The sequence below is a fragment of the Paramormyrops kingsleyae genome, chromosome 15, assembly GCF_048594095.1.
Source record: "Paramormyrops kingsleyae isolate MSU_618 chromosome 15, PKINGS_0.4, whole genome shotgun sequence".
In the NCBI taxonomy this organism is placed as follows: domain Eukaryota; kingdom Metazoa; phylum Chordata; class Actinopteri; order Osteoglossiformes; family Mormyridae; genus Paramormyrops; species Paramormyrops kingsleyae.
In genome coordinates this window covers 26,807,000-26,829,785 of record NC_132811.1, presented here as the reverse complement: position 1 = coordinate 26,829,785, position 22,786 = coordinate 26,807,000, and the positions used below count along the sequence as shown (strand labels likewise).

Here is a 22,786-nt window from a genome sequence, read left to right as displayed (position 1 = left end):
AAGCAACATCCCGGCCAGGTAGCACCAGGAAGGAGGAGACAACCATAATGAACTGCTTTCACCGACGACCAAACAGCTGCTGGTTAGTAAATACGCAGGAACACCACAAGACTTCATTTCCTTTTTGTTTATAATATTGGACGTATGGTTAACATAGAAAAGCAAAGCACATCAGCATCAAGCCCCCGGGGAAGACCCAGGACACGCTGGAGAGACTATATGTCTCGGCTGGGCTGGGAACGCCTCGGGATTTCCCCAGAGGAGCTGGAGGAAGTGGCCGGAGAGAGGGAAGTCTGGGTTTCCATGCTGATACAATCCTGTTGTGCAATGGTTTTTGAGTTTGTTAATGTTTTTCTCAGATTGAGCTCCCTGAGACTCCTGGCTGTCAAGAAATGTGACGTGTGCCTCGTGAATGGGTTTATATTCTTATGTTCATGTGTGTCTTTAGTCTATTGGCTATTTTGATTTGTACCAGGCACGCTACCTGTATCCAACATCAGAAGCAGTATCACACACATTTTGCACATAAGCTGCTTTCTTGTAGTGTTGGTTGTTGTGGATAGTTGGTTGTTCAAAAGTGACTGAATACACTTTTTGAAATGGTTTCCTTTGTTGAGTTTTATTACACAATACTTACTGATCTTTTTGAATCCTGCACCTGACAAATAACCCAAAGTATGAAAAAATGAAAACTAATACTAAAACTAATAAAAACAAAATTAAAACTAACTAAAACTAGCAAACCTGCTCTAAAAACTAATTAAAACTAACTAAATTAGAGGGAAAAAAGGTCAAAACTAAATAAAACTAAACTATAATGAAAAATCCAAAACTATTATAACCTTGTGCTGTTCACAAGCATCCAATTTAGGTTTAGTCATTATGTACGTGAGCGAATTATTATCCGTCCACACTGTAAACGAATGACCCTTCAACCAATGACTGAATTTCTCGCACACACTCCATTTGAGCGCTAAAAATTCAAGCCTGTGTGCGGGGTATCGCTTCTGGGACTTGCTCAACGATTTGCTCGCGAAAGCAATAGGATGAGCCTTCTCCTCACCAGCAGGGACCTGTGACAACACAGCACCAAGACCATCAAGAGAAGCATCAACTGACAAGATAAACGGCCTTGAAAAATCAGGGTGCGCGAGAACCACACAATGTAACAAGCCCTCCTTTAGACTCGAAAAAGCCTTGTCGCAATCCGTTGTCCAATCAGCAGGTTTAAGCTTTCGATAAACTCCCACCCTCGCATCTACCTTAGCCATACCTCTCCTCTTTTGTCCAGCAGTAAGGGCAAAAAGAGGTTTTGCTTTGGCAGAACAGTCAGGAATGAAGTGTTGATAATAAAAAACCATACCGAGGAACGACTTAAGCCTCTTCACAGAAGGTGTGCACTCGTCATCCTCCATCAAGTCTGCTTTGGTCATATTTGCAATTACTTCAGTTTTAGCTGGGTCCACTGAAATACCACTGCCATCTATGATATGACCAAGGAACTTAACTGAAGACCTCATGAAGTAACACTTCTTTGGACTCAGCTTGAGATTATGGAGCCTTAATCGATGAAACATGACCTCCAACCTTCTCAAGGCTTCTTCCTCGCTGGGTGCAAATACCAAGAGATCATCCAAATAGCATAAAAGGCTACTAAAATGTAGATCGCCAAAAATGCTCAACATCATCCGCATGAATGATGCAGGACTATTGCACAACCCCTGTGGCATCCTGTTGTACTCGTGTAGGCCTAAAGGGGTTGTAAAGGCCGTGTATTTTTTGTCTTCTTCAGCCATGGGGATGTTATAGAAACCTGATGTCAGGTCCATGGCACAAAAAACCACATTTCCCCCAAGTGCCGCTAAACAGTCTGCCTGATGTGGTAATGGGTGTGCATCTTTGGTAGTCCTTACGTTCAGCCACCTGAAATCAGTACAAATCCTTTAGCTGCCATCCTTCTTCCAAACTAAAACTAATGAAGAAGCATACTCACTCACTGATTTGCAAATGATTCCCTGCTCTTCCATTTCCAAAAGTACTTGCCGGAGCGTCTGATAATGAGCTGGGGGCACGCGGCGATAAGGAAGCCGGAAGGGTCGCTCATCAGTAAGCCTGATGTGGTGTACAAAACCTTTGGCCTCCCCACAGTCTAGGGCATGCTTGGAAAAGACATCATGATAAGACTCAAGGAGCTGGACTAGTCTTTCCTGCAAGATCGATACAGCAAGACTCAATGTCCAGGTCACCAAGACCAACATTTTGCAACTGTTGTTTGAGGCCTGCTAGACTGATTAGCATGGGCCCTTCCTTAAGGGAGGCTACCTCAACATGAGTCACCCCTTGAAAAAGCTCAAAATCTTCGACTGCTAGACAAGGGGATACGTCTGCCAACTTACAGTTTCTTCTGAGGGTAACAGGTTTCTCAGAAAATTAGTCACTTTCATGGGAACCCAACCATCACCCCACAAAGGTGTGATAAACACGTCCAACCATTATATTACGTGGCAAAGTTCTGGCAGATGTGGGTTCGATGACAACTGTGCTCCCTAATGACATAGGAGCATTACTCGGTAATTTCCCCCAAACTAGGTATTCTCGTTTAGCTAACAAGGTGACTGATTGCTGCAACTTAACAGTCCCTATCCTCCCTGGCAAATCACTACCTCGCCACCTTTGTGCATTTGCTATAAGGTCCAGGAATTGACTGCGCCCATTAGATGACTGCTGATCGCTACTGGACAAAAGCCTCCAGTAGTCGTGACTAAATTTCATCTGGTGTATAAGAAATTTAATCACGTTCGTGCCGATGATTAACTCATCTTTCTGACCAGGTACGACCAGAACTGGCACGATGCAACTCTCCCCATATACCTTCAATTCAACTTCATACATGCACTTTGGTCTAGTATGTTTCCCTCCACATCCAACCAACACTATATCCTCAGTGAGTGGCTTTGGCTCAGGTAACACATCCTCACTTTTCATTTGTAATTCCGCCTCTTCACTGAGTGTGCATGCCATAGACCCCGAATCTCACATTCCCCTCATCTGGAATCTATTATTCACAGAAACTGACGCGTAAAACAAATCATCAAATAACCCGACCCTCTGTACATTCTGTGCAATCACTTTTGTGCCTACTGGTGCTGTCGAACACGCACTCTCATAATATTGTACAGGGTCGTCGGCGTCGAGGGGCTGTTCACTTTTGCTCACGCTACCCCTCCTTGAACGTGAGCGATCTAATTTAAAGGCTGGGACTCACCAATCCGTTTTATCTGAGTGGCTCTACTAATCAACCTATTTGTACAGTTCACCTTAATATGCCCTGGTTGGAAACATGCTAAACACAAGCGCTCCCGTCTGCAGTGAGCAAGGGTTGAATGCTCACTCGACTTACAGACCTTACAATGCCTTGCATGTAACTGAACTGATGGGCACTGTTTGGACGCCATCTGGATGTTCTGGTTGACTGCTAGATCTAGTAAATTCACAAGGGTTTTCATACAATTGTCATTAATTTGAGGGGCGCACGCTATTGCAGCTTCAGGTGAGATAGGTGTTGTCTTACTCAATTCTGGTGCCTGAATATGGGCAGTGGCATGCTTCACTGGACGAAGACCTCTAGCGCTAGCCGACCAACGTTCTTTTAATTCTGACTGATACCTATCAAGATGTTCCTGTATCTCACCTGCAGTCCACTTATCAGGGGCCTTGAACCTGAAAACTGCAGAGAGTGAGGCATCCGGACAATACTTCACAAACATCATAACAACTACCTGGCAGGGATCTTCAATCTGCCGACCCATCCTCCTTAGACTCTCCTGTGCTACGTCAACGGCTTTGTTTAAACGAATCCAATATTCAATAGGATTTTCCCCCGTTATTGGCAGAGTGCTATAAAAGTCAGCTAGAGGCATACATGAGAATTTGATTTCGCTGAAATGCTGCCTCAACACATCAAAAATCCACTTTCGGATTTTCAGCTGGTTTAAGAGCTGGATTACTGCGAAGTGCTATTCTTACTACATCTTTAGCCTTTCCCATCAGCCTTGAGAGAATCTCATGTGCCTGATCAGCCAGAGGAACACACCGCTTTTGTAGGAATGTATCCATCAATGCCTCCCAATCATGTATGGCAAATTTGTCAGAATCCTCTCCGCGGAAAATGGGAGGCTCTTTCACATCGCACTGGAGAACTAGCCTGGTCCCCGACAGATTGGATAGGGGTATACCCATAGCTGACTGACTTGTCTCCTTGGGAGACTGTGGGACACTCAAACCTCCATCCCTACAACACCTAGTGTCGCTTAACCCAGGTGAAATTAATGTCTGCCTAACCTGGTGGACAATTTGCGTTATGAGGCTACGCAATGCTGGGTCATTTGAATCGGATAAGGTTAGATTAGGGTTCAATGGGACTTGCTCCACTACTTGGTCAAGTGCACGGGTAGAAAGGCACTTCACTAGAATACCTGCCCCTCCCCGTCCCTGGAGCAAACATATACTCATTCACCGTGTTACCTTGTTCCCTCCCCTTTTCATATGCCATATTTCCGACTTTACCAAACCTACCCAAAGAACAAAATTGGAAAATACAAATCTTAACAAACGTCTACTAACTAATGATCACACAGAAAAACGTTTCTGCGAAAAATAAAAAAAAAGTTATACAGTGTCCTCTCTTCATATGAACTAGACACTTAGCTGTAACAATTTTGGTGGAGACCGGGAATGCAGCGCAGCAACTGTCGGCGACCAAACTGGCGTTGATCCTCTGTGCGGAGATCCGGGTGAGTCTGATCTGGAGCACAGAATCCGGGTCACGGCACCAATGTAACTGGACTGCCTTGCGGCCGGTTATCCACTTTTACTTCTCTGCGTTGTGTAATTGTTTTTATTTTTTACATAAAGAACGAAGACTCGTGCTGCCGGTTCACTGACGGACGTTGTTTATTCTCCTAATCACCAGGGCTTCCCGCCGACTGAATACACAAAGGAAACCAACACAACACAACAGGATCACGATCACACTCCCTCTCTCCACCAAGGCTTCCCGCCAACTGAGATAAGGGCTTACAAACATATACTGACATATCAGATAAAATAAAATATAATTAAACATTCTCTAATTTATCTTATGCACATCTCGACCGTCAGCCATAAATTATAAAACATGAAATGATAAAACAGTACATATACATACATAAAAGAAGAAACTGGTAGTTATAACTAAAGAAATTACACAGTACAATAATCAAACATTCACGTACCTGAATACACAAAGGAAACCAACACAACACAACAGGAACATGATCACACTCCCTTAACGGACAAAAACCAGAAAAAAAGAACTATTTCAAACCCCATTAATTAGTGTGATACTGTGGTGTGCTGAAAAACCTGTGTATTCTTCTGTACATTAATATGACAGGACTTCATACCTGTTTCCAGAAAAACTAAATCTAGGAAACGACAACCAAGGTGGTTTACTAAGGAAATTAAGAATAAAGTCAGGAGGAAAAGGGCTCTGTTCCATAAATGGAAAATAACTAATGATTTCAAAATTAAGCAGGAGTATCCAAGTCTACAGGCAGAGTTAAAAAATGACATTAGGCTATCCAAGAGGGATGTAGAAAGAAAAATTGCATTGGAGGCTAAGCATACCCAGATAACAAAATTTATTTGGCCCGGATCTGGACCGGATCCATCTTAAGATCTGGACCAGATCCGCACAACGGATCTGGGCCGGTGTCTTTTGGCACAACGGGCCAATATCGTTTCGGATCCGTTTTCATGCTCTGGACCAGTATTGGGCCGGCTCCGATCCGGATGTGTCTTTTATGGGTGGATCCGGGCCATGTTTGGCCCGGTGTCTTTTGGCAAAATGGGCCAATACTGTTTTGGATCCGTTTTCATGATCTGGACCAGCACTGGACCAGCTCTGAACCAGATGTATCTTTTGCAGGGCAAATCTGGTCCATATTTGGGCCAAATGTACACCTTACCTTAATGATCTGGGCCAGCTTCGGAGCAGATGCATTTTTTATGGGGGCGGATCCGCCACATATTTGGGCCAAATGTGCACCTTATCTTGCTTACATTGGCCCAGATTTGTACCAGATCTCACCTAGACCAGCTCATTTTGTAATAATTTCAAGCTATAAAAGGTTAAAAGTACCCGTTTGGTCAAATGTATAAAAGATAACAAGTGGATGAAAAAGTTGTCTTTTTAAACAGTACAAATGCTATATCTAATAATGGTTGTTTAACTCAGTAAATTAGGCTTATTCCAAAGTGTTACTGATAATTTATCTAAAATTCAAAATATTGTACCTTGATAAATAGAATATTTGGAAAAAAAACTCACAAATTCAAGATTTTAGTATATTTATTGTGCATAAATAGAATAGAATATAATATATAACAGAATAACAGGCATGTTAAAAACACTCAAAACAATAACTACATTTCCTGCAAAAATTCAATATTTTAATAAGTGGAACAAAACATTTGCCATAATACCTAAAGTAACAGAAAAGAAAACAGCTTTCAACTCAAACTGATGCCTGGCTCTTTACAACCACAGATCCTGTTGAGACAGAAAATGCAACACTTGATCAGCATATAGTAGCCTACATGATATCCCTTAGCTAATAAGCCCCTTGTTGACATGTCTTGACCGAAGGTTGACAGTGGCCATTTACATTGAGATGGAGTTGTTGATTTGAGAAGACTGTTAAGGAGTAATCCAGGGTTTGTTGGCAAGAAAAAAAACCAACACATCTACGCATCTCACAATGTAATATGCCTTTGTCAACCATCAGGGGTGTAACCAGCATGACATTTGAAGTTATACTGGGGCATTAAACTCTTACCAAAACTCTTAAGTTCATGCCTCTTGTTGACACCTGTCTTTCCCCCGTTCTTTGCGACCTCCTCCTCGATCGCAGGCAAGGTTGAACCAGCGGATGGTGAAGGAATCAATTTCTGTGTCTGTAGCACCTCCAGTTGAATGGTTCTTTCTTACAGCTCCTGTTGAGACAGAAAATACAACACTTAATCAGCATACATGACATTCCTTAGCTAATAAGCCCCTTGTTAACATGTCTTGACCGAAGGTTGACAGTGGCCATTTACAATAAGATGGGGTTGTGTAGATTTGACAATGTCAGGAATAATTCAAGATTTGTTAATTGGCAAGAAAAAGAAAAAAAACCCAAACACTGTACATATCTCAATATAATTGCCCGCTGTCAACCATCAGAGGTTTAACCAGCATCTGAAGTTAAATTAAAAATTTAAACTCTTACCAAACTCTTTGCTAGTGCAGCAAACGAATCATTCATGATGTTATTAGAAATTCATGATGAATTAGAAAATGACTTTCTAATTGCAGTTGTTTACCTAATTTGAAGGAAAATACATGTCCAACCCTATACATTAATACAGATGCCTTTTCTGGTTGTGAATAAAGTTTACCCTATGCTGGGTAAGCTGTTGTGATTGGTTCCTAAGTGATTCAACCACCAAGTGTATATCACAGGTCAAGTGTCCAATTAGTTTTGAGCCCATGTAAGTTGAGAATATTTTTAAATGCGTGAGAAAAGAAAAAATATGTAAAATAGTAATATATTAGCTATAAATACAATAGAGGTAATGGAGAGGGCCTATAAGAAGCTTGTTTTTACAAGAGCCTTGCATGAAAGGTAATCCTTTGTTTATTACACTACACTTACTGATCAACAAACTTCTTGTCACCATATCTTTAAAGCACTTCTTTCTATTAGCTCCCTTCCAATTTATTTGTTTTGCAACTGCATCCGAGAAAATCCTTGACAGTATGTTCCATGTTACTTTTTTTGCATTCTGTCCTCCCACAGCACCTAGAACAGAAATCTGAAAAGACAAAAATATGTATAAATATGAGAGAAAAACAATAAATACAAATTAAAGGTAAGGGTTCCTAAATAAGCACTGAATTATATTATTAAACATTAAACCTATTTATTCATGTTTTGTCAATTTAAATAATTTAAATTTGAGATCCAGGATTCTGTTTCAGATTCGGCCAAATATTGGGCTTTTTTGACGGAGTTCGGGTTCTGCTGAACCTTAGAACATTGAAAGAACCAAACCCTATGCTTACTCTACGCTTGCCATACGCATGTCAGGAACAGCAGGTGATCCGGTTACGAGACTGAGAAGACTAAGTGTAGTCAGACGGATGAATACCCAATCGCAGTTGTACCTAATTGAGCAGCGTGATCTCGCGTTTGCTCTGCGAACAATGCTCACAAAAGAGACAAAACACTACCAGTATGTGTTTTGCGCAGCTGTACATAGTAAAAGAGAAACTAACATTTTGTTTTTCGGCAGAGGAAATGGACCTGCTTGTGCATAATATTAAAAACTCCACATAACTTACCAGAGTGTCGTCCACCCAATCAATTCTCATATTTGCCCATATGTTTTTCTAGCTATAAAAATTTCTTACAAACACCTTTAACTTGGGGTACTTAAATAAATTATATATGTTTTGTGATGTAAAATAAGTTAATAAAAAACATCAGTGCACTTCAAGCATAGCATAATGAGCATCGCGGACCCACATTTTCTAAAACATACCGCTTAAATTTAGTTTAATAATATGCCACTGATTTTTACGTGTTTTTTTTTTGGTCAAAAGCTCAATGTCATTTTGATGCCTTATAACAGCGAAGCCGACAACACTCCAGGCAGAAATGAACGCAAAATCATTTATTTTCAAAACTTTTGCACATGGCGTGAAGAATGCGCTGCTGATCATCACACTCTGGCACAAAAGTGACCAGGTGGAAAATAATCTCGCAAGCTTACAAAAATTATGTTTACTGAATTTACAATGTGGTTGCTGTATTAATGGACTGATGATGGGAGTAGGATTCAGTGTTGCCCAATTTTAAACAGTGGATTTGGGATTTGGCAGAACCCCAAAAATCAGGATTTGGTATATCCATATAAAATATAGATAAAAATGTGCCAAGACTTGATTCTATTTTTTTTAACTGACAATACATACCATGTTTTGTTTGGCATGGGAATTTCTCGAATCTTTCAGCCACTCCTCAAACTCATGAACTTCTGACAAGGTGTCCAATGGGAGGTTGATGCTGTGGGGCATTTCAGCCATAGGTGTTTCGGTTCCTATCCGTGCTGCAAGGTTATTAACGGCAACAGCAAGCTGCATTTGCTGTTCCTTAATGTGTTCCAGTAGAGTAATGATGTGCAGCTGAGCAGCTACAAAAAGAGTTAAAGTATTAAAACTGTTGCAGAAATGTGTTATTCAGTTATAAAAGTGTTTTTTCCATAAAGTACCTATATATCAGGGGTCTCAAACTCCAGTCCTGAGGGGCCGGAGCCCTACACAGTTTTTGGTTCACCCTCATTTAACACACCTGATTCAACTCCTTGTGCTAATTACCACACAGCTCTTGAGCTGAATCATTTGTGGTGGAACAGGGAAAGAACTAAGCTACACAGGGCTCCGGCCCCCCAGGACTGGAGTTTGAGACCCCTGCTATATATGAAAGTATCTAACCACCACATTGTCTTGAATCCACAATGGAGATTGAAATTAGAGAACAATCTATTAATACTTGATTTATTGAGAACTTCAGTGATGAAAGTTAGTTCAATTTATTTGGGTCTGATAGGAAACATTAATTATGGCGTCGAACTGGGGAAAGACTAAACCCAAAGTGTGTAAAGAAGTAAATAAAACAAGTATTTATACATTGGTCTCTAATTTTGATCTACACTGTATACACTGTATAGATAATGTAACGCCACAGACTGTTATCATTGGATGCATTTACCAGAGCAAGGAATGGATCCGGTGCCTGTCTTCCCCAGTCTAAATGTCGGGTTAAAAACCTGGTGGTCACCTGACAGAGAGATTGTATTTCCAGTGCCTTGGAAATAAAAAACCAATAAGAGTATATATTGAAAAAAGGATAAGTAGTACTATGGACTAATGATAATCTTTTTGTGAATTCTGAGTAGGTGAACCTTAGTCACAGATTAAAACATGTGATTGACCAAAATGCTTTACAAAGGGGAAACTAATCATGCAAATGTCTTACAAACTTAGGAAAAACCTTGCTAACATGTACAGTGCTAAAAAATGACTCAAAGAAAATAGACTAACATAACTGTAAAACATGATTTAGTCTGCAAAAACTGAGGTCTTGTCTGGCAACCTTCCCTAGATAGGTGATTACCTAAAAGGCAAAGGATAAACTGTAAGCTTCAGTATTATATGAATACCCTCTGTAGGTTTATAGCTGAACCTCGAGTATGGGAAGCTGTGACAATTCCGACCACCTTACTGCTGGCACCTCAGCACTTAAAGCTGCTATGTGTAGTTTTTGTGGAATGTTTCAGTTTTGAGTTGCCTTGAACGCAGCTTTACAGTCACTCACATTAAATTTAACTAGTGCAGTGCCTGTTAATAAACCGGTTGCCCAATTGCATGTGTTCAGGTAGGTTTTCTTAAATGGCACGATCATTATAGAGTTGGGCCCATGCAACTAGAATACTGAGTTATTGTCCAAGGTGCAGAGACCAAGGCGAAACAGTGAAATGCATAGTTGCAGGTAGCTAAAGCATCAATTAGGTCATTTAAGGCAAGTCAATCATTTGTATTGCCAAAGTAGCATTTCTCCAAACTTGATATCCAATCCAATCCAATCCAGCTTTATTTATAAAGCACTTTAAATAACCTGTACAGGACCAAAGTGCTGTACAGTAACAAATAGATAAAACAAAGAACATAAAAACATAACATAAAAACATAATATATAACTAACTAAAACAATCAAAAATAAAAGCGCAACAACAAACATCTCATTAGGTGTTAAAGGCCAGAGTATAGAGATGGGTTTTCAGAAGTGATTTAAAAACAGACAAAGAAGAGGCTTGTCTGATCTCTAACGGGAGATCATTCCACAGTTTGGGAGCTGCCACAGCAAAAGCACGGTCTCCTGTAAGTTTATGCTTAGTCCTGGGTAAAATGAGGAGCCGCTGATCGGCAGACCGGAGAGAGCGGGTGGGCGTATAAGGTAGTATCAGTTCCGAAAGATAGGATGGGGCAAGGCCATGAAGGGCTTTAAAAGTAAACAAAAGAATTTTAAAATGAATCCTAAAAGAAATGGGCAGCCAGTGGAGTGAAGCTAAAATAGGGGAAATGTGCTCAAACTTCCGAGTGCCAGTTAAAAGACGAGCGGCAGCATTTTGCACCCTCTGGAGGTGAGCAATGGATGAAGCACTGACCCCTAGAACCTAGTGTTATTAATTTAATATTAAGAATAAACAATTTATTCAGAACAAATAGATTTACTAAGACTTACACTGCAAAAATGTTGATAGGCTTGTATAAAAACCTGTAGGGCAAGATACTGGTTTGAAATGTGAAGGACAGTGTGTTCAGGTCAATGTTTAACGCATGGTCCGAATGGATCTCAAGAATGGACCAGATGGGTGCAGGTCATTAAAAATCCTGACCCATAGTAGACAGCTACTCATATCATGCTCGATGTCCAATACGCTCAAACGATGTGTAATGTGACACAGCCTAAACGTCATCAATCAAAATAAAAGGTTGACATAAGATCTGATTGCGAAAATTAGACAAACATACCTGTAGGTCTTGAAGGGGTCTCAAAACCTTTGTTAGTCATGTTAGGTATTGGGGAAGAAACCCATGGAGTAGATGAGAAATCACCATGTCTTTTCTTTCCGCTCCCATTTGGCTCACTGTCAGATTCTGTGTCACCAAACATGTGCCTAAAAAACAAAACGAACCACAGTCAAGCCTAGTTACATATTTTCAGCATGGGTAAAAAGAGCTGGCAGACTCCTTTTCCTTCTTTCATCAATTGTGCTCAACTGACGGAAATACTGCATCTAATGTTGACAAAAAATTTCTGACACTATAAACATTCATTAGTCTAGGAATCCCTGTTTGCTTTGACTTCTGAACTATGGCAGGACTACACTGCAAAACTGCTGTCTAACCTAGTGTTATTAATTTAATATTAAGAATAAACAATTTATTCAGAACAAATAGATTTACTAAGACTTACACTGCAAAAATGTTTTCCAATTATGTTCCAAGACAAAATTTTCTAAATATAAGTATACTTCATAAAACCAGCAAATTTGGCTGCCAGTGTGTTAAGCAAGCATATAATTGTGCTTCTCTTTTGAAATGTTGGATACTTGTCTCATGTCTCTAAATATCAAACCTTTTTTTCACTTTTCTTTTCTTAACAAATTCTTCCTCGTCTGTTTGTAGCTCAGAGGTATTACAGGTCATTGATGCCTTCAGTTTCTCCCTTGCCCTTAGGTATTCACCTACTCAGAATTCACAAAAGATTAACAGATAGTTCACTTCTGCAAACTCACATAAAAGATCAGGTGCAGTGCTCTGCTTCAGCTTCTTGTATAAGTATTATGGACAACAGTACCGCTTAAGCAACATGACTGAAAATCTATGTGCTGTTGTTGCCAACTGTGAAACTGATTAATTTGGTTAGTGCAGAACGCAAGTGGGTTGAATCTCTAAAATGCATCTTTACCAGTTCTTGAGAGGACTCGAACATCATACAGTTTCCAGTCTTCTCCTGGCTCCTCACATGTTTGGACTGCTCTGTTTATGTGCTTATCGCTCTGATAATTGGGCCACTTTGTGACACCATCCTCAAACCAGGACTCAGGTATGATGTTAACAGTCTTGGTCTCAGTGAATTCAACAATTAGAAACATCTGAAAAAGAAAATGTTGCAGTGTCATTCCATGTCATTTCAACAGATACCTCCCATTCGGCCTCCTCAGAATTGCCCGCTTCTCTTGGTCCATTTTACACAAAATGACCCTGCATATTTCACTTCTCAAAATACTTTACAAAACATGTTCATTATGTGAAACACGTCATCTGATGGTCTAGATCAGGGTTATTCAACTCACGGTCCTCGAGGTCCGAGCACTGCTGATTTTCCAGCCTTCCTTTACCTGTCAGTCAGGTGTGAAGCCTCTGACCAATCAGAATCAGTAAGTATTAAACAACTACCTGGGAGAACAGAAAACACGGCCTGGATTTGGAATCGAGGTCCAGAGTTGAAGAACCCTGGTCTAGATCTATGGTCCACATTTTCCTTCTAAACTCATTTAATGTACAATCAAAAATTAATTCTGTTAATACTAGCCCCTTGTCTTTTTCTTTTTCAAATGACTGAAATTGGACATGCACAAGAAAATACAATAATGCAATTCAGTGTCAGTGCTGATTATAATTATTTACCCTCATAAGAAATCTAGTGTTACCTACTTACAACCACAACAGGACTAAAACAAAGTAAAAGCAACAAACACTCCGCAAACAAAGAACACTTATCCTCACACATCCAGGCTTCTAATAGTAAAGCTACTCTTGAATGTAGGACTGCTCCATACCAAGAACTATGCAGTACATGTGTGAAAATGGCACCTACCTTCTACTCTTACATAGCTGTTTACTAGGGGTGGCACGGTTCACAAAACCCACGGTTCGGTTTGTATCACGGTTTTAGGGTCACGGTTTTCGGTTCTGTACGGTTCTTGTTATTTTTTCTTTTAATCTTTAACACTCCAGAAATGTACTTCATCATATGATATATAGCTTAATTATCCACAATGTAGGATACAGTATTAAAAAATTATATCATGTAATCATGCATAAACTGAATTTGACTTGACTTAAAGCACATTATTGAAATTATTAAACATTATTAATCCCAGAACAGTAATAAAATAAAAGTCTTGCCTTAACATAAATGCTAAAAGAATAGATCGCTTTAATCGCTATTACAGTTGGGTATGGGCACGAGGTCTTATTTAGAAAACATACAAAAAGAGACGCATATAATGTTTAATCATTCATTTTGTATTTGTCCGGTCCACGGGGTTAATTTAATTGGGGATCGTTAAAATGATAGATCACCTATCTTGATTAAGCCTGATTCGGTTCGTTATATATATACATGGGCGACATTGGGGGGGGGGGCAAGGGGGGGCATGTGCCCCCCCTATATCCCGATCATGGAATTTTAGAATTCACTGTTAAAATACTGTTTCAGAATATGTATTTTATGTGTTGTAGGTCTCCGTGTTGATAGGGGGCGACACAGCAAATTAAGCAATAGGTTGCGTCTTTATTGTTTAAGTTAGTTTGTTGTTGGTATGAAAATTAGAGAAAACTAGACGATCGATCGGGCAAAATGGCGAGTGCAGAACTTTCACTTTTCAACGCTATGTCAACAGGACAAGCGAGTTTTGATGCACGATTGTCACTGTTCAAAGAGTCAAAGCTAGTCCACAGTCTTGTCAACGTTGGCAATCTCTTTAAGCTCTTCTTAACTGTGCCGATGAACAGCGCATCGTGCGAAAGAAATTTTTCTTGCTTGCGCCGACTGAAAACTTATATGAGAAACACAATGTGCCAGGAAAGACTCTCGGACATTGCAGTACTTAACATTGAACGGACCATTCACGTAGATTTGGATAAGACCGTTAATCGCTTTGATGCCGCGCCTGGTGGACGACGTTTAGCCCTTCACTAAGGTAGGATGTTGTTTTGATGCCTACTCGTTAAAATGTTTTTCTTGCCCCCCCTGACTCAAGAGTCAAATGTCGCCCATGTATATATATATATAACGTAAAAAAAATTGGTATTAATTATATTGAATGTTCTTGAGTAATCGATAAAATCAGTTTCTGTGTATGTACAAGACATCAATCTGTAATAGTGCAAAATATGTCCAGTTGATATGTCTAGTATGATCATCTGGCAATAGCCTGTAGGTTTGTGTGGTCAGACACTGTGCAATAAACAGAATTTTTAGGAACATGGCAAATGTTCACATTGCAGCATGGAAGCAGGCTCACTGTTACAACGCTGACCGGGGAAGCAGAGGCGAGGAGACCTAGGATCGGGGGAATGCGGGGTTTAATGAGCAAAAGGAACACAGACGAGTGGTAAAGCAGAATTACAATATAATGACCGGACTGGAGAAAGAAACGGAAACGCGGACTAAATACAATGGAGTAATGACAAATTTGACAACAATCAGGAACAGCTGGTAAACACGGGGAATCCACACAGGGTTAACGAGGGGGCGTGGCACACGGAAATAGCGGACGATCGAGGCATGACACTCACTGGAGTGCTTTGTCACAGATAACTTAATTTTCTTTAACAAAGTGCCTAACCGCACATTAAATAAAGGCACACAACAGTGTTCAGATGTTGTGCTATTGGTTGGCTGAAATTTAAACGTTTTCTTCAGAGACAGGGTGGTAACGCCGAAAACACGAGCTAAACCAGATGTGTCAAACTCCAGTCCTGGGGGGCCGGAGCCCTGTGTAGCTCAGTTCTTTCCCTGTCCCACCACAAATGATTTAGCACAAGGAGTTGAATCAGGTGTGTTAAATGAGGGTAAACCAAAAACTGTGCAGGGTTCCGGCCCCCCAGGACTGGAGTTTGACACTCCTGAGCTAAACGCAGCAAACGAAAGGCTACCGGAAATTACTTAGCTGGCTGAACTTTTACCGGAACTACGTCACACCGCTCTTTGCATATAGCCTATTCTTTCGCGCGAAAGGGAAACACACTGACGTCACATACGGGGCACGAGGCTACATTGTGCATGTCATGAACCGTCGAACCGTGCGACGCATGCATGCTCCGAACCGAGACAAGCGAACCGAACGGTTCGGTTTTTTTTCATGAACCGTGCCATCCCTACTGTTTACACATATATCTATCTATATTCTTTACTTATGCATGTGGATACTTACATCATCAAAATCCACGTGTCCACATTTGCAGGGTGAAGGTGTCAAGTCAGTTGTCTATGTGTTAGGATAGGTCAATAGTCATCATATATTATTTTCTCTCTCACTACTCTGCTCTTACTTTCCACAATCCATATCCTAAACCTAAAAGGCCTGAGCACCACAACTGTGGCTATGCAATAGGGACACAACAACATACCTATCTTTATAAGGCAGTAGAAGACACTTATGAGCAACCTGTGATGCTTTGGCCACTTTAAATGCCCCTGTAGGCTGAGACACAATAAATACTCCGAGAAAATCAGAGCTCATCGGATAATTGAAGAAAATTTCCTTCTCTGTAAATGCTTTATACACTACATAAATTCCATCCACAGACTGAATGATGTTATGTATGACACAAATGTCTCCAACTATAGCAAAAACATTATCACCTGTGGAAACTTTCATTAGCCACTGTTCAGTCTGCAGTCCCCTGTATTGCGCTTCTACTCGAAGGCCATCAGGAACAGGTCCAACATAATGCTGCGTTCTTAACTCCTTACAGGGTAACTCAACAGTACTGATCTTTTCAACCTCAGATAACCTTCTTATTATTTGTGCCAAGGGAAACTTTGGCTTTCTCACAAACCTCTTCAGTTTACAAAGGTAATTCTCATATGGAAAAGCTGAGATAGAGTCTAAACAACCGTACCGTTGAGCATCTGCCGATAGGTGAACCAAGACGTGCACATTATACACTAAAGCATCTTTGCCATACAGCTCCCCAAGATGACTAACAAATGTTCTGAGCAGCGTGTTTGCATAATTACTATACAAAGAACACAGCTGAGGACTGACAAGGATGCTAATACCTGCAGAAAACAACATGAAGTTATTATATAAATTACTTTCTAAATATGCAACAGAACCAGTATACAACAAAAACTGTCGCAGTTCAGTTGCTTTCCAACGGTCAAGGTCTCTCAGGGACCTTGGCTTCCTCGCAAACTCAATAGGAATATATGTACGCATCTGAATCAAACTTTGAGAGATCCCTTCTACAAGAGTAGAGGACAAGCGAAATTTCAAAGGACCTCTCAGCCAAACATTTAACAATCTTCTTGTGACACCTAAACATGCAACATGCATGTAATCTAAAGGGAATCTAGTAACCATGCCAACATCTAGACCAGAAAATCCATGAGGTCCATCATGATGGTGGTCCTCATCAACTCTGTCTGAAAATGATGAATCAGTCCGCAACACAAAATCAGTTATTGGGTATGTCATTTTGTTGTTGATATAAACACCTGGCTGGCAACACTTATCGCATCCATGATATGCATTGTGAGCCTTTGTGTTCTTTACAAATGCCCTAGCAGGAGTGTCACATACAACAGAATCCAGCTCAATGAAAAGCTTTTTCCCGCTAAAATAAAATCCTTCCTGCAGCTGTTTCAATTCGTGACTAAAGTCTCTCAAAAATTCATCAGAGGTGGTTGGTTTCTTTGGACCACAAAAAAGCCCAATAACAACAGGTTCTTTCATTTGAACACTTACCAAAAGTCCTAAGATGGGCCATAACTGTAAATTTGAACTCTTAAACAAAGGTAAGCCATCAATGTTGATCTGCAATCTAAAACGAAATCCATCAGCAATCTTCCCATTCAACTGGGTTAGTGTATTATGTAGTGCTGTCAGAATGCCTCTATAATGATACAAACCACCACATCTATTTTGAATTTTGTATTCAGTGTTCGTTTTCAGAATGGTTCGAGCATCCTTCGGCAGTTCTGAATGGTACACTCTAAGCAAACTAAGGAGAGCTGTAAAGGCAACTAAAGACACACCGAACCGTACAGCCCAATTGGCCAAGCTTTCAGCAAGGCTTTCTGGTTCATCAACATACTGAAACTCCGATTCAGAGTCAGACTCTGAAATTTGTTGGTTGTTTGGGAGTGTGTCAATAACATCTTTGTGAAGGGCATCAAAATGACATTTGAGCCTTGAGTCACTGCTGCTGTCAGTGTTAGTACTATTGGAGTGTGTGTCAGTTTTGATATTTTGTGTTTGCTCTGATTCTAAGAGATAGTCTTCTGTAATGTCACGCAGTCGTTTTTCTAGAGCAAGGCGAGCCCTCCTCCTTACTCCAGAGCTTGTTAATGGGGGTTCCCTCCTTTTCATCCTCCTGACAAAAAAATGCTACATTCAAAAAAATCTGTGAGCGCAGTGGAAACAGGGAAGAAGTATGTGATGTTTGAGGCAGGATGTTACTATAAACATTTTCATGACAACAGGGGTCTTCGTTAATGAGATACACTGCTTTACACTTAGGGATATTGGGTAGATCTTACACTCAAACTATCCCCAGTACAACCCAATTGCCACTACATTGTTATGTACACTTGTTTATGCAGCAATAATTATGCAAAAATATTGTTTACCATGGCACATACTTCAGCTACATTAAACTGTTTAAATTACGTGTTTTAAAACGCACTTACTACACAACACATTACTTGCAAAAAACATTTTAATGAACATAATTCTTTTAACAGCTAATCGTTATTCATTAACCCCTCGCTAACAAGCTTAAGTTAGCACCTGTCCAAGTTTAACACTAGAATTCCTGGAAAAATGAGGCTCTCCTCACGAGGAGCCCCCCCCCTTACTCCCCACACAAGCTGCCCGCCCCCTCTCCAGCACCATTAACACCTTTTGTTTTGCAAATGAATCTCAGTCACTCAGTGAAAGTCATCCCCCAGCCTGAAGTCACTTCTTCAGCTCAGGTCTGCACTAAAGAGTTTATCTAGCGGTGTGTTGTAAGGAATCGTATCCATGCTTTGATACAGCATAATTTGAAATATAGTGGAACCCCCAAATCTACTAGGGTAACCGTGGTGTCAATTACACAGATATGTGATATAACAAATACATATACTTGATGTATGTTCTTTACACAACTATATGTGTAAATTTATGATCAAATAAATGTTAGGTTTTGCAGACAATCTTATACACGTGCATGCATGTACATTTTTGATATAAACACTTCATATGATACATGGGAAAAAGTTGCATCATTGAGTCATGAGTGCAAGCTGCCAGAAATTTAGACACAGAATGTGTAAATTTCAAGTATCAGATGGTATAAAGATAAAGAGCATATGTGTGTGTATGAAAGAGAGAGAGAGAGTCGGTGTCATTCAAGTGGAAGATACACATTTATTATATAAAATAAGCAGATACACAAAAGGTACAAAACCATTTCGTGTGAACTGTTTCCGTGGAAGGTGCACTGTGGCATTGTTTATTTTATTTTTTTTATAACAAAAGGTTGAACTTTACACATTACATCGTATAACATTTTTGGCACCCCTCAAGTAAACAATATTTTGTTTTTACTGCGTGACACATGTATAATGCATATACCGCGCTAATGTCATGCCAGTGTCCTTTTACCGATATACATAAATCAATTTATCTTTTAGCTCTAACTTTTACAACTGAATAAGGTTACACAGATTGTTGCAGACATCAACTGTATGTATTTCTTATATCAAATATAACCGCTTGAATGTGATACGAAAACATACATACGCGAAAGTCTTCTTTATTTTGCCGTAATATATTTGGACCGCAATCTGCTTCTGAGTAATTAGCCCTTTTGTATGCTCCAAACATGTAACGTGTGAACTTACAGAAATTTACAGTATTTTGTGTGCTCATAACTATGCAATGTTTCACATGTGACGTGTGAACTGTTTCCGTGTGAAGCTCACTGTGGCAGTCTAAACTTCAGCAAGACCCACTAATGTTACGAAAGTAAATTCATTTATTTATAACACGGTTCAACCAAGTTTGGCTTACCTTACTGAAGTTTCACTGTAAAATACACGGATCACCAGCACAACCGCCGTTAACGTTCTGTTGAAATCCTGAGGTAAAACGCGCACCCGTTCCAACGACGCCAGGCCGGATCAGATTTGACTGTGCTTCCCGCCCACTGGTGCCTGATTCCGGGCCAGTGTCTCCATCACAGCAGTAAAACGGAGGTGGAGGTTACGCGGATCTGCCGGATTGAAGGCGGGTCCGTTTCTGAGTCGCCTGCTATCTGGGATAACAGTAAAGGTTTCTTCCAATATTTTAACTCCAAGAGAGCACTAAAAGCTGAAATCACTAATTTGCAGGATAGTAAGGGACTTATAATTGATAATGAAATTTAATGAAAATGAGTTTAATGATTATTTTTCAAGGGTGTTCACAATAGAGAACACAAGTAACTTACCACCAATTAATACGAATACAGCATCGTCTATGACCAATATATGTATAACTGAGGTTGATGTGATACTAAGCCTAGCTAAACTCAAAATAAATAAATCGCAGGGGCCTGATGGCATCTTACCAATAGTCTTAAAAGAGATGAGGGATATTATTAGCCAACCTTTAACTTTAATATTCCAGAAATCGTTATCTGCGGGTGTGGTACCATCAGATTGGAAGCATGCTAATATAACACCCATATTCAAAAAAGGGGATAGAAGTAATCCAGCAAACTATAGGCCAATCAGTTTAACTAGCATTACTGGAAAAATAATGGAAGCTATAATTCAAGTGAAAATGGTAGATTACCTAGATGCAAATAACATCATAAAGGATAGCCAACATGGATTTAGGAGAGGTAGATCCTGCTTAACGAATCTACTTGAGTTCTTTGAGGAAGCTACAAGTGAAATTGATCACAAAAAGGCCTATGATGTGATTTACTTAGATTTCCAGAAGGCCTTTGATGTTGTCCCCCACAAACGGCTCTTGCTATAGCTTAAAGCTGAAGGGATTTTAGGAACTGTGGCAAGTTGGATCAAAAACTGGCTAACTGACAGGAAGCAGCGAGTAGTTATTAGAGGCACAATGTCACAGTGGGCCTCCGTTCATAGTGGGGTACCGCAGGGTTCAATTTTAGGACCTCTATTGTTCCTAATTTACATTAATGATATTGACACAAATACATACAGTAAACTGGTTAAATTTGCAGACGACACCAAGGTGGGCGGGGTAGCAGATACTAATCTAGCAGCAGAGAGGCTTCAACGGGATCTGGATTTAATTAGCGAATGGGCTGATACATGGCAGATGAAATTTAACACAGATAAATGCAAGGTAATCCATGCAGGGAGCAGAAATATAAAGTACAGATATTTTATGGGTTCCACTGAAATAAAGGTAGCTGATTACGAGAAAGATCTCGGTATGTATGTTGATGCTTCCATGTCCCCCTCTCGCCAGTGTGGGGAAGCAATAAAAAAGGTGAACAGAATGTTGGGTTATATCTCTAGATGTGTGGAGTTTAAGTCAAGGGAGGTGATGTTACACTTATATAATTCCTTGGTAAGACCCCACCTAGAATACTGTGTGCAGGTTTGGTCACCATACCTCAAGAAGGACATTGCTGCCTTGGAAAAGGTGCAACGAAGAGCTACGAGAATGATTCCTGGTCTTAGAGGAATGTCTTATGAGGAGAGGTTAGCGGAACTGAATCTGTTTAGCCTTGAGCAAAGGAGACTAAGGGGGGATATGATTCAGGTCTATAAGATTCTAACGGGTCTGGATGCTGTTCAGCCAAATGACTATTTCAATATTAGTCTAAATACTAGAACTCGTGGCCATAAGTGGAAATTAGCGGGAGAACATTTTAAAACAAATTTGAGGAAGCACTTCTTTACACAGCGTGTAGTTAGAGTATGGAATAGTCTTCCTGCTAGTGTAGTGGAAGCTAAAACCCTGGGTTCCTTTAAATCAGAGCTAGATAAGATTTTCACAACTCTGAGCTATTAGTTAAGTTCTCCCCAAACGAGCTTGATGGGCCGAATGGCCTCCTCTCGTTTGTAAATTTCTTATGTTCTTATGACCATGATAAAATACAACTATTCATACTTATGCTGTAATTTTGTATGACTAACACTGTATTTTAATGGGAGCGCTAGCACTCGCCTACCTCTCTCCACCAAGGCTTCCCGCCGACTGAGGGGAGCGCAAATGCTGCAGGAAGTGACGTCCTTTTTCAAAATAAAAGTCCCCGATGGGTTTACCCAAAACAAAAACATAATACACAACAAAAATACATAAACTCCAAATTTTGGGGAAATGAAATACAAATACTGTTTTCTTTTTGTTTACTTCGGCTACAAAGACACACAGAAATTAATGCCGTACACACACTCACACTCCCCATACTGTATATACTCTACACTCCGAGATCCAGGCACCACCACCCCCAGAGGGGCAATCCGCCACCAGATCCCGGAGATGGATCCCTTTTTTCCTCTGGCGTGGGGACAAGAAGACCACCCCGGACCCCATAGCAGGCAAGAAGCCCACCAGCCCAGACCCCGACCGGACGGCCAGCTCTTCTCAGCCCCCGGCTCCAGATGGTGAACAGAGAATGGGGGTGTGAAAAGACCCCATGCTTCCCTCCGCCCGCTCAGATGTGGTGTTGGCGCGTGTTGTTCTAAAGTGCTTTAAAACAGGGGAAGGGCATGGTACTAACCACCCTCTGCCAATCAGCAGCTGGTGTCAGCTCGGCCCCTCCCCAGAACCCTCAGTGTCTATGTACAACTTAAAATTGAGAAGTAGGTACTGGCACCAGAGGTAAGGCTGAATGAACAGACCGCCCTCTGGATGCCATTCCATGTGCCCACCCCCAAGGTCCTACCAGGGCAACCAGACCCCACCACAGAGGGAAAAACTACACCCACCCCACCATTCAGTCAACTCCCAGACTACATAAGACAATAGACACCCAGGTAGGGTCCATTCTCCTACTGTATTGGATTCCCCCCCACCACCGCACAGTGGATACCCCTAAGGCAGGGACCACCTGCAGACAGATGGTAACAACCTCCCCACCAGCTAAAGAGGCCCCCAGTGC

The 22,786-nt window shown here is 40.7% G+C and overlaps 2 long non-coding RNA genes across 2 annotated transcripts; both read right to left on the bottom strand.

The window, feature by feature from the left end:
• Positions 1–6,373: 6,373 nt before the first annotated feature.
• On the bottom strand, positions 6,374–9,228 carry LOC140578574 (uncharacterized). Its single transcript, XR_011982841.1, has 4 exons — positions 9,062–9,228; positions 7,740–7,899; positions 6,879–7,035; positions 6,374–6,592 (listed from the first exon to the last, which is right to left on the bottom strand). It is a non-coding gene; the product is annotated as an uncharacterized lncRNA (long non-coding RNA).
• Positions 9,229–12,299: 3,071 nt separating this feature from the next.
• LOC140578575 (uncharacterized) lies at positions 12,300–16,006 on the bottom strand. The gene is made up of 3 exons (XR_011982842.1): positions 15,877–16,006; positions 12,621–12,807; positions 12,300–12,396 (listed from the first exon to the last, which is right to left on the bottom strand). It is a non-coding gene; the product is annotated as an uncharacterized lncRNA (long non-coding RNA).
• Between the last annotated feature and the right edge of the window lie 6,780 nt (positions 16,007–22,786).